At 56.8% G+C, this 15,602-nt stretch overlaps 1 long non-coding RNA gene across 1 annotated transcript; it reads right to left on the bottom strand.

Moving 5' to 3' along the window:
* Positions 1-12,777: 12,777 nt before the first annotated feature.
* On the bottom strand, positions 12,778-13,580 carry LOC115282796. Its single transcript, XR_003904745.1, has 3 exons — positions 13,506-13,580; positions 13,274-13,400; positions 12,778-12,953 (listed from the first exon to the last, which is right to left on the bottom strand). It is a non-coding gene; the product is annotated as an uncharacterized LOC115282796 (long non-coding RNA).
* Between the last annotated feature and the right edge of the window lie 2,022 nt (positions 13,581-15,602).

Here is a 15,602-nt window from a genome sequence, read left to right on the forward strand (position 1 = left end):
CACCCATACATATTCACAGACTCCCACGCTCACATTTTCACACACTCATGGACATATCTGTGCACTGTCACATGTGTGCATACTCAGCCTCTCGCTGCTTTGCTTTACACACTCATTTACACACTCACACAAAGCAACCGGCTGCCACTCACACCCTGGCCTGGCGACCTTGAATAATCACAGAGAGAAGGAGCTGGGTCTCAAGAGAGAGTTCTGGAATCTTCCCAGGAGGCCCAGTCCCAAGTTAAAGAGATGTTTCTCCTCAGACTGAAGAACGCAGCTCATGTGACAGCCCTTTGCAAGTCCACATGCCTCAGAAGGGGTCCCCAGTCCTGCGCCCATTCATTAGTTCATTCTCTCGCTCCCTGACCTACATGAGGGAGAGCCCGGGACACATAGTGAGCCCCAATTTTGGGGGGCTCTGTCTCCAGGGGAGGTGTCTAGGCCTCACAGCCTGGCCGAGCAGGACATCATGGGGGCCTGAGCAGGTGGAGCTGCGGAAGCACCTAGGAGGGGTCCCTGTCCCAGAGCAAGGGGCAGGACAGCTGGAGGAGGGGTCTGAGCCGGACCTGTGCAGATAGGTGTCACAGGTAGACGCCGGCCTCCCAGGCAGGGGCCCGGCACCCTCAGGAAAGAACAAGATGTCCTGGATGAGGGGACTTAGCCAGGAGGCAGAGATAGGGACTGGGCCCGGAGAGGCTGGAGGGGCCGCCTGTGGAAGGCATGTGGCCTTTCTCTTAAAGGCCACAGGGAGCCCCGATCAACTGTGCAGAGCAGGAGAGGACACAGTGCTCCACGGAGGCTGACGGCGCGTGTCCAGGACCGGCAGGTGTCCTCAGCCCCCAACCCAGGTACAGAACTGGCCCAAGAGCATATGCACTGGTCCATGGAGCGCCCACAGACGCCTCCCTAACTTGTCAGAATGAGCACCCCGTGAGTGACCGAGGTCTGTCTACATAAAGGGTCAGAAACAAACGCAGCACTGAGAACCTGGTGATCTTCAGGAAACGTTGCCAGCTTCTCCCAAAAAGCCCACCCCCCACCAGGCGGCTGGCTCTAGCCCAGCCAGAAGTGAGGGGGTGCGGGGGCACCCCACAGCAGGTGGCAGGGTCCAGGAGGCCTGGCAAAGCAGAGCTAGGGACAGCTCAGGAGGGTGCTGTGCCTGGGTCCCCAGCCAGGACCCATTCCTGGATGGGGGAGGGCGGGGCTGCTCCAACCCACACATTCTAGCTGCTGCCACACCCTTCCAGCCTGTTCTCATCTGTTCCCAAGGTTTCCCAGGCTGCCCTGGGTCCGGCTCTCAGTGCCAGCTCCCAGAATCCCTCAGGGTTCAGGATCCAACTACAGGGGCTTTGGTCTAAATGTCTAGAAGCCCACTTCCACTAGGCCAACTGCCTCCCCACCAAAACATACACACCCATACACACATGCACACAGACTGGTGCGTGCACGCGCGCACGCACACACACACACACACACACACACACACACACACACACATACACTGAACCATCCTCAGCCCCAGGACACAAGCGGGGCTTTCAGGGAGTTGAGGGACTACTTTCCACTGCAAACAGCACCATCTTCCGAGATGCAGTGCTGCCCTCTTTCCACAAGGCCCTGGACAAAGGAGGACACACAGAAGCCAAAGTCCCTAGAGGGTCCCCAAGAACAAAGTCACCCCACAACACCAACCCAAGGGCTCAGCCATAGGCAGGCTATGGAGGGGGGTGCCAAGGGGCCCCTGCCCCAGTCTGATACTTCCCAGGCCAGTCCTGCCCACCACTGCTCAGTGCCAAGCTAGCCGGAGCCAGGGCTGCACCTCCCCTACACCCCCTCTGCCTGACCCAGGTTCCCTGGCTGCCTGGAGCTCCCTGCCACTCTTCACAGGTGCCGGCACGACATCCCTGCCCGTCCCCCTCCTCCTCCTCCTCCTCCTACAGCCCTGGGGTCACCCTTCCTGACTGTGCATGCAGGACAGAATTCCCACACCCCCCCTACCCGGGCCCAGGGCCAGGGCCCATCTCTTCCCACCAAAGCCTGAGAAGTGACTTCTGCAGCCCGAGCTGCCCTGGGTCCTCGCAAGAAACAGCCAGGTCCTGCCTGCTGCAGGGGGACTGACGGAGGAGAGCGGCCCAGGCCTCACAGGCTGAGCTCAAAGCTGCTGAGGCTGCAGAACAGGGTGACAGGCAGGCAAGGGGTGCCCTTCAGCCGCTCGGTGGGGTTTGAAATGCCATCTTCACCAGCAGATGTCAGAGGAAGAGGGTAAACAGTGGACAGAGGCCCCAGATCCCAGATTTGAGGTTCCCCCCGCCCCCCATCGGGAGCCTGGCCTGGCCTGCAGGAGCTAATGGAGAAGTTGCACAGCTGACCTGGGCTGGGCTGCACCTGCAGGGCTGGGCTAGGGTCCCAGCAGGGCTCTAACCCCTAAACCCCCCCCCTCCATGGGAGAGAGTGGGATCCCAGCAGAGCCCACCTCAGGTCCCAAAGCACTTCCTCAATCTCAAGGTCACCTTCTAGTCACCAAGAGGCTAAGAGCTTTGTGCTCCTTTAACAGGAAGGGAAAGTCAGGCCCAGAGAGAGGAAGTAGATTGTGGGCAGAATTTCACCCCAAGTGTGTGGTAGGGACTGACCTCAACAGACCCCCCACGTGTCTCCCTCCTGGCCCCAGATGCCAAGGAAGGAGTGCGGAGGAAACAGGGCCCCCCACAGGCGTGGGACCCCTTAGGGCCTCTGGCCCAGGCCCCCAGAACTCCAAGTTGGTGAGGACAAAGTCTTCCCTGAGAAACTGTGGACAAAAACAAACAGAATGTGACCCAGCTGCTTTGTGGGGCACCCTTCACTGTTCCACCATTTGCTGAGTGCCCTGCAAGACTAAGGCCCAAACCACAGACTGTCTGATGCCTCAGCCTCCAGCTCTCCGAATACAGGGGACATGAGTAGGGGGCACCCCGATAGCCCAGGCCATCGTGGGGGCTGGGCCTTAGCAGGCCACCTCTGCCAGGCTGCACCCCACCCAGCAAGGACATGCAAGGCAAGCAGTTCCCATAGCCCCATTCCGAGTGGGTGCCAGACACGTTCCTTACAAGGCTGGCTCAGGCAGGCGGGGGCCCGGGAGGGGCCCAGAACACCTGCTTGGCCAAGCCTGGACGCCGCACCCCGCTAGTGAGGAATGTGGACACCGCCTGGGCCAGTCCTGGGAAATACGCCACCCCCTGGCTCCCGGCCGGCCCTGACTCAGCCTGGGTGGGCCGAGAAGCTGCAGCCTCAGCAGGACCCAAGTCTCTCCCACCCCACCCTCCCCACTGGCCCCCCGGGCACCGAAGCTGGGGGATGGGGCCTGAGAGGCCAAGAGCCAAGACAGCACCCACCACGCCTCAGGATGCGGAGGGAAGGCAGGGACTCCATCAGACCTGCCCCTCTCCTGCACTGCCTGGGGGTCTGCCCACTTCAGACTCCCCCAAAGGTCGGGGGAGCCAGACACTCTAAACTCAGTGGTCTGCACCTGTGTGATTTTAGCATGAGACTTGTCATTGTTCTGAGCCTCAGTTTCCTCATCTGTAAAAGGAGCCAGTGGTGGTTCCTTCCCAAGGCGCAGGGCTGAGGAGGCAGGGAAGCTATGGCTGAATTTGGAAGCATCTGGCGAGCAGTGGCAAATTAACCAGCACTTTGACCCGGCCTGGGAACTTGGGGGAGGGTCCGCCAGCTCTGAGAGGGCAATTCCACTTTTGTGGAGGAGACGCAGAAAGACCCCGAGGGCTTCACCTCCCACTAAGTCACAGAAGCATCTGCGGAGTCCCCCCGGAGCCTGATCAGGTCGGTGCTCCCAGCACAGCTGAGGGATTCCACGGTCCTGGGGCCCCCTCATCCGCTGCAGGTATGCCGCACTCCCCAGGACACAGGCTGTGTCTCTCCCGCAGCTAGGAGATCCCCCACGCCTGCCGCCACCATTCTCCCTCACACAGGGGATCCCCACGGACTGAGACCCTGCCTGCCTTTCTCTGTCTCCCCACATTCTCTGACCTGCACCACAGAGACCGAAGGCCAGTGAAGACCCCAAACCCTTGTGCTGGCCCCACTTCTCCAGGCCCTGACAATTGCTCTGCTCATCCACCAGCCAGGTCCCGAGCACCATGCTGGGCCAGCCTTCGCCCGCCCCAGCCGAGGGGCCAGCCAACCTCCTGTGCAGGAGAGGAGGCCACATGTCCCCAGCCAGGACAGAGGGGCCCTGTCAGACCCTCCCTTCCTAGGACCCTTCCCACCGCTCTGCTGGCCCAGGGGGGCTTTCCTCCTGAGACCCACACTTCTGTCCTGTGACTCAGGCACAGTCACTGTCACCTAACCATTCTCCCACGCCCTGCTAAGCCCAGGGCTGGCAGCGGGGGCTGGGGTTGGGGGCCGCACAGTCAAAGGCTGCTCCAACAACAGTCATGGCTGGCCCGAGTTTGGGAAGGGAGGGGAGGGGTCTCTAGACCCATGCCCTCCTCCCCTTCCCTTCGCTCTCTGGCAGGCTTCCGGCCAGGCACGCAGGCCCAGGTTGGGGTGTGGCGTTGGCAGGACAAACAGTCTCTGGTGTGGGGTGTTGTGCCTCGGTTACCAAGGAGGGAGGCTGGCTTCCTGCCGTGTTTGGGCCCCAGGCTGAATGCGTGGGTGGGGAAGGAAAGCAGAGGATTTGGGGTGTGGAGCCCTCACTTTCCGCTCCTCCCAGGGCCCGTGGGCAGGGAGGGCCCGCCGAGACTCGCAGCTCGCCGGGCAGACTCAGACTTGCTCCCGCCGTCCCTTTCTGCGGGCTCTGGGGCACGCCAGGCCAGGTGAAGCCCGCTGGGGGAGGGCAGGCTCCTCTGTCGCTCAGATTTGGGGCTGGGGGAAGGGCTGGAGCCCCAACAGGGCAAGCACTGCGATGTCCTGACCCCCAGGACTGACCACAGCACAGTCTGGCTCAGGCAATCCAGGAGAGGGTCCCAAGACCTGACCAAGTCACTTAGGCCTCAGTTTCCCCACCTGTAAAGTATCAGGAGCTAGGCTGGGCAGTCCCTGAGGGACCTGCCCAGCTCTGCTCTTCCTTCATGAGCTGAGAGTCTGGGAATCATGGCCAGCTGGAAGCCCCTGGCCCTGAGGGCTCCTCCCATATCTGTGCAGGCCCATGCCCGGGCCGGGGCTGGCACCGATGAGTAGCCAAGCACAGGAGCCCAGGGCTGTGGCCAGGAACAGCGTTAGAGAGGAGGGGTCCTCCCTCTCTTCTGGCTCTGAGAGTAGGGGCTGGTCTTTCTCCCTCTCCCAGTAATGGCCGATCGATAGCCAAAAGAGTCCGGGCCTGATCCCCAGTGGCTTCTCACCCGCTCCCTGTCACAGCCTCGGGCCCCTGCCTGTGTACCTGCCTCTCTGCTGGACACTAGGGAGGCAGGAACAAGGCCCCATCCCAGTGCTGGGGACACAGCCTGGAGCAGAAGGCCACGGACAGCAGCCAGGCAGGCCCCAAGAAGACAGCGCAGCGAAGGTTTTCAGGGGAGTGGAGAAGCTGAGTCCAAGGTGGGGGTCGGGGCAGGGGGGAGGGGTTAGCAGAGGAAGAAGAGGAAGGGACTCAAGCATGCCACAAAAAAACACAACGGGCATGGGGTGTTTGGGGGTGGGAACCCGGAGGTAAGGCCAAGATGGGCAATGAGCTAGTCCAGAAGGGCCTTGTGACCAGGATGAGACACCGGAAATAGGGCCCCTCACAGGGGGAGGGGAAGGACGTCACCCCGGGTAGGAGGAAGCCATCTCCCCACCAGCAGACACTGTCACTTGCCTCTGACTGAGGCTTCGGGTTCTGTCCCCCATCCCCACCCCACCCACCCCCCCGGGAAATCCCAAGACCTAGGCCTCTGCTTCGGATAAACACATGAGCTAATAATGCCAATCCCATCCAGACCTGCCTTCCAAACCCTTCAGTTGGCAAAACACAAGAGAAAAGAGGCCTGTCCGTGCAAGTGCTGGGCTAGGCCGCCGGGGAGGGGAGTGTGCACAGGACTGGCCGGGCTGGGAGCTGAGGGTCCTGGGCAGCAATGGCCCCCGCAGTGCGGCCCCCACCAGGGGGCATAAGGCCCCTTCCTAAGGAGCCGCCCCAGTTTGTGCTTGCAAACGTGGGAATCCCAAAACATCCAGGTCTCATCTGTGCTCAGGACGACGAAACTCCGGATTAGACTGGGAAACCCCTCCATCTTTACGATTTAGAAGCTGATTCCAAAATAACACCCACGCAGGCCAAACACAACATGGAAGTAAGACAGCCTCCCAGCTCATGGGGGGCTTGGGGGCAAATGGCCTCCTTGACAAAAGAGTAAACTGAGGCCCAGAAGGGGAACAGGCCTATAGACAGAGTCATGTCAACCTTAGGCCCCTGACTCTCCTATGATCTGCCCAGCACCCCACCATCCCCTGAGAAACCCCCAGAACAGCCACACAGACAGTCCCCACCCGCTCGCCTGCCCCCACCATGCAGGACACAGGCCATCTGGCCCCCTCACTGACCACCCTTCCTCCCCAACAGGCCTTTGCCCCCCCCACATACAGGTTCCAAGTTCTCCCATGCCCCCCAACCTATCTGACCTCACAGCAGCCCAGAATTGTTCGCCCACTCTACAGAAAAGGGAAACCAAGGCCAGAAAGGCCAGGCCATGGCCCAAACTCTTTCTTTTCTTTTTTTTTTTTTTTATTGCTTTTTATTTTATTTTTTGAGAGACAGAGAGAGACAGCTGGAGCAGGGGAGGGTCAGAGAGAGAGGGAGACACAGAATCCGAAACAGGTTCCAGGCTCTGAGCTAGCTGTCAGCACAAAGCCCGACGCGGGGCTCGAACCCACGAACCGTCCAGGCTCTGAGCTAGCTGTCAGCACAAAGCCCGACGCGGGGCTCGAACCCATGAACCGTGAGATCTGACCTGAGCCGAAGCTGGACACTTAACCGACTGAGCCACCCAGGCGCCCCTGGCCCAAACTTTTTCTATGACAAGTTCTAGAACATGGGGAGGGGGCTCCGTGCCTGCTGGCAGGTCCCTGTAATTCAGAAGGCAGCAGGGAGGCCCCAGCTTGCAAGGCAGGGAGGGCAGGGATGAGTCAGGCGTGCAGTGGGGCAGGTTCAGAGCAGCTCCAGCACAGAGCCAAGTCCAGAGAAGCCAAGCCTCAGCCTCCCCGTCCCTGAGTCGGGGGGCCTCAGGGTCAGGGGTGAACACAACCGGGCAAAGAGGAGCAGCCACGAGAGACCAGGATGCTAAAGACTCAGAATGTCAGCGGCCCCCACACCCAGGCCCACCCAGGGACCCCTGGGTCCCACCCCTCTCTCTCTGGCACGTTCTGCTGTCCCATCCCTTAGCTCAGTTCTAGCCCTAGGCCACAGCTAGGTGTCTTAACGCCAGCCTTGGGGGCAGGGGTCACGTAGTTAGAAGCACCCCCTTCCAGGTTGGCTGCTGCCCCAGAGCCTCCTGGGCCACCCAGAGATGTTGAGGAGTCAGCCCTGTTTTCTGATCTGTGCCAATCCCGTCAGGGGACACAGATCACAGCCCAGTGGGAGAGGAGGGCAAGGGCCAGTCAGGAGCGGCCAGAGCCTTAGTATCGGCAAAGGGTGGGCAGGAGTGAGGGGGCATACTGGGAGCGTCTCCTAACAGCAGAATGTGCATAAGATTCTTCTCGAAATTTCAATCTGGTCTTTTTTTAACTCTTTTTATATATACAGAAGAATACACAAATAATTCATGACTATACAACTCGATGACTCTTCACAGAGCGAACGCACCCGTGTGACCAGCACCCAGATCACAAAACCATTTGAGCGGCCTCCCCTGGGGAGCCCCCTTCCAGGGGGTAACTATTGTTTCTGGCAGCATAGAGTCATTCGGCACAGTTTGTGCTTTATATAACTAGCTCATATCATGGCTTCTTTTGGGTCTTCTTGCTCACTCTCACAGCAGCAAGATTCTCTCCCTGCTGCAGAAAATCCTGCCAAGCGACTAGCACATTCCAGACAGGGAAACTTGGGGAGCGCAGCCCACCCTTGCTCCCATGGCAAGTATCCAGAGCTTGGGGGACCTAGCAGCCCTCCTCCTCATCCAAAAAGGGTCAAGGCTTAACTGCAGACCCGCTCCCAGGATGGGCGTCAGCTGGGCCTGGCTCTGTGGCCCAAGGCCCCCCCAACACCTGAGTCTTCTGTCCTGTCCCCCCAACTCCTGAAATCCAGCCTGCTCCTCCCCCAACAGAAAGGCATCAGAGAGATATGCTAGTGATATGTAAATTACATGCAAATAGACCCAGGCTCCCTGAGTGGACTTGGACATTGGCCAGACTGAGTGGAGACCCAGACCTCCAAGCGCCAGGTGGAGAGACCACCCTCCTGCTCGCTCCTGACCTCAGTGCTCCCAGCAGTCCCTGAGATACACAGCGCCCCCCTCCCGAAACTTCACCCTGCGTGCTAGCCTCCTGCTCTTATTAATCCAGCTTATGGGGGCTGCAGGGTGGATGTCCTGAGGTGGTCTCAGCCCCTGACCTCCGGGAACAAACAGTCTGGCAGGGAAGGGCACACAAATGCAGCCATCCCTTCCCCCTAAGACAGATGGGACCTGGGGCTCAGTAGTCCTGGGCGTGGCTTGAGCCTGCCTTTCTGGCCAGCTCCCAGGGCATGCTGGGATACTCCTGATCCCAGGCCACCCTGCAGGTAGTACAGAGGACAGGCGGTGTGTGCACAGTGCCCTGGGAACATGAAAGGAGCTGAGGTGAGCCAGGCAGGAGAGGGGTTAGGGATGTACTTGCAAGCCAGCAGGCCACAGGATCAAATCCCTGCTCTGCCCTTTACTCGTGGTGGGTGCATGTCTTCCCATCCCAGAGCTTGGGGTCCTGAACTGAGAGGCGCCCACCAATTATAATTGCCCCCCACCCCACCAGGTTCTGGAGGCTTCTGTGAGTCAGAACTTGTCAAGCACCTCCATCAAGCCTTGCACAGTGATATTGGGAGACATTTTTTAAAACGGCACAAGGGAAGTTGATTAGGAAACAGCACAAGGGAAGTTTTGGGGGTGACGGAAATGTCCTCTATCTTGACTAAAGTGGTGGTTCCTTGGACATGTTTGTCAAACCCATGAACTCCACACTTAGGTGAATACCTCAATATCTCAATAAAGTTGAATTTTTACAAAGTGACCCATGAGGGGGCGCCTGGGTGGCTCAGTCGGTTAATGGCCGGCTTCGGCTCAGGTCATGATCTTGCGGTTGGTGGGTTTGAGCCCCGCATCGGGCTCTGTGTTGGCAGCTGGCTCAGAGCCTGGAGCCTGCTTCAGATTCTGTCTCCCTCTCCCTCTGACCCTCCCCTGCTCGCACTGTCTCTCTCTCTGTCTCTCAAAAAAAATAATAATAATAATAAAAAGATCTGTCAAATGTGATTTAAAAAAAAAAGGTGACCCATGAGATCAGGCACTGTGAAGTGAAAAGGACTGGGGTGTCATTAGGAGGCCAGACATGCGGAGGCAGAGGCATGAGTAGCACAATGCAGCCGGTGTATTTATTGCCAAGGAAGAGAGGTTATAGGGACTGTTCTCTGAGTGCTTCTGTGAGGCGCAGAGGAGATTCCGGGACTGAAACTGGAAGGAGAGGGTCCTGCCCCACTCCGAGGGTTGCTGGGCACAGGGGTTCGTGGAGCCCCCACGGACTGCTCCTGGATGGCTGCCACCAGTTAGCACTAATTGAGCACCTACTATATGCGAGGCACCGGTTTGGGACTTTACCTAGACAAGGGGTGGCCCCACCAAAAGGCAAAGAATGGTTTTTACTTAAAAGTAAACCATAAATCTTAAGAACAATATTTTGCGACACATGAAAATTGCATGAAATTTAAATTTTAATGTCCATAAAGATTTATCGGACCATGGCCACACCCATTTGTCCGTGAATTGTTTCACCCTTCAAGGACAGAGTTGAGGATTTGCAACAAAGACCAACAAAAGCTAAAATATTTGCCATCTGGCTCTTTCCAAATCAAGGTTGCCTGTAAAGCCCATAAAGCAGAGATTAAGAATGCACTGTACAAAAAATAAGGAAGAACGAGGGTGCCACACAGCCTTCCTCCAGGGCTGCGGTTTGGACCCACTCCTGGCCACCCCACCCCCCACCCCCGTCTCCCAGCCGGGCACCTGAACGACCAGCGCCCCCTGCCGGCGGTCTGGAGCTGGCCGGCACGCACTGAGCCCCGACTCCTAGCATCTGCCGCCATCTGGTGGCCTTCTCCGGAAGCGCATCCAGGAGCGCAGACGGCGTGTAGAGAGCGCGCGGGGCCCCAAGTGTCAATTTCCCAGAGAGATGTGCAAACTATCTCAGGCAAGGATTGAAGCCTGCAAGGCAGTGTCCGCTGAAAATGTTTTCCTTGTCCCTGCTTATTTGATGGTTGAGAATACAGGTGACCGTGCCCAGCGGGGTGCCTAGATGCCTAACACGTTTGCAGACAGTGGCTCTGAATCTCCAGCTCCTGGGGAGTTGAACAAAAAACTTGAGCTGCCGCCACAGGGTGATAGGAGACGCCTTGAAAGTCTGCTGACCCAACTCCCCCGGCCTATGCATTTGCCTTTGCATGCTCCCTTCATTCTTTCTTACCTTCATTAAGTATTCATTCTTTTTATTTTTTAATTTCTATTTTTGAGAGAGCGAGTTCGAGTGGAGGAGGCCCAAAGGGAGAGGAGCAGAGGATCCGAAATGGGCCCTAGCCAATAGCAGCGAGCCAGATGCGGGGCTCCAACTGACAAACCACGAGATCATGACCTGAACCGAAGTCTGACCCTTAACTGATTGAGCCACCCAGGCGCCCCTCGTTATGCATTCTTTCTTTCAACAAGCTCTTCTTGAGCACGGAGGGAGTCCCTTTGCGGGACTGCTGGACGCTGGAGAAATAACTGAGAACAAAACAGTGTGGCCCCTGCCACGTGGAGCTGACAGTCTGGCAGAAGAGACCAGTAATTTCAGTATGATGTGACAAGGCACATTTGGGGATAGCAGAGAAGCCTTTATGAGCAGCGCATAAGGTGGCCTGACCTTGTGGGGTGTCAGGAAAGGTTTCCAGTGCCTGCAGAGCGGGTGAGCTTGCCAGACAGAAAAGGGGATATGCATGTGCAAAGGCCCAGAGGTGAGGAATATGCCAGCAAGTTGCGGAAAGAAGCCTGAGAGGCAGGAACACAGGGTAGTGAGCACAGGGGGCAAGAGGAGGCTGGAGGAAGAAGGGGCTGTGCCGCAGAACTTACATCCTGAGTGAATGCCAGGTGCGACGAGAGCCACTGCAACATCGGGAAGAGGCAGGTCACTTCTGCTCCCTGACCTCATCCATTCTACGACTGGGCAGCAATGATTGATTGCTGGAAAGTTCTCCCTCATTCTGGGATGAAATCAGCCACCCTGGAACCTCCCCTGCCCACAAGCCCCTGTCCTGTAGCCCCGCCCCCGTCCGCCACAGAACAAGTAGGCTCCCTGCCCCCAGGCCAGCCCCTCCCCCATGACAGCCTCACCGGCTACATTCCCCGGCAAAGGGCAACAGGGGAGGGCTGGACCTGGGCTCTGAGTGCAGTCCCACTCATCCCTTTACCAGCTGTGTGGCCTTGGGCTGCTTCCACAACCCGTCTGAACCCCAATTCTCTCCTCTGTGAAAGAGATGGAACACTGCTCTGCTCAGACATGATGCGGGTGAGCAGGATGCTGGTGGGAAGCGCTTCACCCCTCCTCGACGCTCCTCGGCGCCCTGGGCTGACCGCTGCCCCCTGCAGCGTGGGAGCTGGTGATCAGGCCGCGCGATTTATTTGCCAGTTTCCTCGCCCTACAGGGCCCGTTACCTGGAAGGCGCTCCACAGCGTTCGCTAAAGGCACGCGTGATTACTGCGACGATTACAAGCAAGCCCGCAATCGCCACTCGGAACGCAGGCCAACAATTACAGACGGTGACGATACCCACAGCTCCCCAAGTTGGCCAGCAGTCCCCTCACCCCATCGCTTCTGAAGCGAACGTGTAGACTCCCCACAACTCAGGAAGACGAATCCAATGGATAAGGAGCGGGAGGAAAGCCAAGACCGGGCCCCGCGCGCTCGCTGCGCCCTCTGCTGGGCGGGGCTGCCGCCGCCTCTCCCTGTCTTCCCCACTGCTGCGTCCGCACCCCCTTCTCCACGTGCCTGGGGAAGCCCCAAACCATCCCCGACCCTCAAGGACACTTTGGTCCTTCCTTTCTTCTCTCTCCTGCTCTGCAGCAAACATAGTTCAGCCATCCCTAAATGAATCCTTCCCCTGCTATCTCAGTCTGAGTCCAATGTTGAAGGAGGAAAGGACATTATTATTATTATTATTATCATTATTAGTATTAGTATTAGTATTAGTATTATTATATTGCTATTACTATCATTCATTGCAGCTATCATTGGCTAGGCACTTGTAATTTGCCAGGCCCTGTCACTCCCAACCTTCCACCATCTAGGAAGTGCAAGAGGTGGGCAGCTGCAGCCATTGGCGTGAAACAGCTCACTCAAGATGGCCGCACAAGAATTTTAAGAAGCCCGGTGTCTTGGAGGGCGCCTGGGTGGCTGAGTCTGTTAAGCGTGGGACTCCTGATTTCGGTGCAGGTCATGATCTCCAGTTCATGGGATGAGCCCACGAGGGGCTCCACACTGAGTGCTCGGGGCCGGCTTGGGGTTCTCTGTCCCTCCCACACTTCGTTCTCTCTCTCTGTCTCTCTCTCAAATAAGTAAACTTTAAAAATAAAAGAAACCTGGTGGTTTTTATCAGCCTGGGTGGGGCTCCTTCTGCCTCAATAAGGAGATAAGTGGGCCTTGAGACGGTGCGGGGCCCTCTGGGAGCCCATGAACCTCACCTTGCCTGTAATTCAGGCGATAACGAATTCCAGGAAGGGATACAATGTGGTAAATGTCCCATCATTTGTGCAACCTTCGGGGGAACTGCAAGGAGGCTGGGAGAGAACAGAAAAACGAAGCTTTATGTGCATTCGGACTCTGTGATTGACTCTTTCCTGGTACACAGAGGACACTTGCCCAAAGCTGCAATGCAGGACCAGGACCCAAACCTGCTGACTCTCTGCCCAGTGCTCCTTCCAACCCCATCAGGGTATCTCCCGGAAAAAGAACCACAGAGTAAACCTTGGGAGGGGCCGGCACAAGAAACATACGTGCTCACTCACTACAAACCACCAGCTGGTGCCCCCACCTAGACCCACCGCTCCAGGCCCTAGAGAGAGGACTCTCCTCGGGCCCCTCAAGGGGACCAGATCACCTGTTAGGACTTTGGCCCCTGGGAAGATGGGGGAACTTGGGGCATCGCCTCTGTCCCGAAGCCCGGTCTATGCTGCCATCTTGTGGTCACTTCAGGTAGTGCGCCCATCTTGCCTCTGCATTCCACCCTATATTGGAGGTAACACGGGTTAGAGCGAAACTGGGACATTGTTCTGGGAATCTGTGGGATGTAGAATGGAACAAAGCCCAGCCCGTGCCCTGAAAAAGCTCACGTCTGTCAGAGGGGCCTCCAAATGACTTGTCCCAAACTGAACTCAGCGTCAGATCCCCTCTAGGATAGGTCTTGTATAAGGTTCCAAAGGACGGAGGGAGCATGCCCCAGAGGAGGCATCCCGGGTGGCAGCAGACAGGCAGCAGGTAGGATCTGACACCAGCAGTTGTGAGGGAGGCACTGCAAGTGGAGGAACGCCCCTGAGCAAAGTCGCAGAGGCCGGAAAACATCGGGTCTAAGGAATCCAGTCTGTCCCAAGCCTAGGTCAGATGTGAGAAGAGGGAAAGTCATTTGGGAGCTGAATGGACCAGTCTTTGGACATCAGTCTAGGGACTTTGTCTTTAAATCCTTAGGCACTGGGGAACCAACAAAGGTCTTAGAGCAGGGGTGGAGCTTGAGCCGGGGTCTCTTCAGGGAAGAAAAGAAAACAAAATAGCCTCAGGGGACAGGAGGGGACAGGGCAAATGTGATAGGCTTCCAGGCAACTGAAAAGATGTTGGGAAAAGAGCAGGAGGAGGTCAGTGCTAACGACCACGACACGACTGACAGCTAGACACGTCAGGGCCAAGCAGGAGACGTGGGGACCTCGCTTTGAGTTGCTATCAGGAATCCCAGTGAAGACGTCTGCAGGCAACTAGAAATAATACACAAATAAAAGTGGAAGCAAGAGCAATTCCTCACATGTGCTCACACTGAACAGTTAAGAAAGCGCTTTAGCTCATACACGTCTTGACTAGTATTTACTGAGCCCCTACTGTGTGCTGGGCCCTGTGCTACATGGTTTGAGATATGTCAGTAAATGGTGTTAGATTGCAGCGGGGGAGACAGACATTAACCAATAGCCCTAATGGGTAAGTATGGTGCCTGGTGTACTAGAAGGTGCGACACAGAAGAGGATGGGGGGTAAGGAGTGTGGGAGGGCAGGGCGGAGGCTGCAGTTTAAAGCAGGGCAGTCAGGGCACCTGGGTAGTCCAGTCCACTAAGGATCTGGCTTCGGCTCAGGTCATGATCTCAGTTTGTGAGTTCGAGCCCCGCATAGGGCTCTGGGCTGACAGCTCAGAGCTTGAAGCCTGCTTTGGATTCTGTGTCTCCCTCTCTCTCTCTCTCTGCCCCTCCCCTGCTCATGCTCGCTCGCTCTCTCTCTCTCTCTCTCTCTCTCTCTCTCTCTCTCTTTCTAATATAAGTAAATATTTTTTAATTTTAATAAATAAATAAAGCAGGGCAGTCAGGAAGGACCCCAGTACAAGAGACATTCAAGCAAAACCTGGATTCTGAAGGACAGTAGGATGCGCTCACCCAAAACATGGGGCTTCGCTGTAGTGATTATTTTAAGCTGTCGGCACGTGAAAAGCAGTAAATGCAGGTATAGGCTCTTTTCTAAACTCATCTGTCTAAAGACAGATTCTCCAAAAGGGACTAATGTGTCTTCAGTCCCCTCCCCCTGCCCCCCGGGGCAGGGGGGTCATCGATCAGGGAAGATTGACTCCTGTCACTAGAGAAGAGACTAGAAGTAGACGCCACACCCAGACACACTTGTCATGATTGTCACACGCACCCAGCTGTTCTCTGGGCCCCATTCAGCTTTCCTGAAAATCATTTGCTTTCCCCTAAGAGGCCCACACACCCCCTGCGCCCCATTCCTTTCCCCACGGAGATGGTATATAAACTTGCATTTGAAGCCACCTTGGGGAGTATGCGTTTTTCCTGGCTATCCATGAAGTGTACATAGTAACACACTTCTCTTTGTTTTTCTCTTGCTAACCTGTCTTTTCCCACAGGGGTCTCAGCCAAGAACTTAGGGCAAAGCAGGGGGCGCCTGGATGACTCAGTTGGTTAAGCATCTGACTTCGGCTCAGGTCATGATCTCACAGTCCCTGAGTTTGAGCCCCGCGTCAAGCTCTGTGCTGACAGCTCAGAGCCTGGAGCCTGTTTCGGATTCTGTGTGTCAGCCTCTCTCTGCCACTCCCCCGCTGGCTCTCTGCTCTGTCTCTCAAAATAAAATAAAGACATTAAAAAAATTTTTTTAAAGAAGGGTAAAGGGAAACTATGTTTTCCTCCTCTGTAAGACTTTGGGAAAAGAAGCCATGGCTATCTGGGG

The sequence above is a fragment of the Suricata suricatta genome, chromosome 17, assembly GCF_006229205.1.
Source record: "Suricata suricatta isolate VVHF042 chromosome 17, meerkat_22Aug2017_6uvM2_HiC, whole genome shotgun sequence".
Lineage (NCBI taxonomy): Eukaryota > Metazoa > Chordata > Mammalia > Carnivora > Herpestidae > Suricata > Suricata suricatta.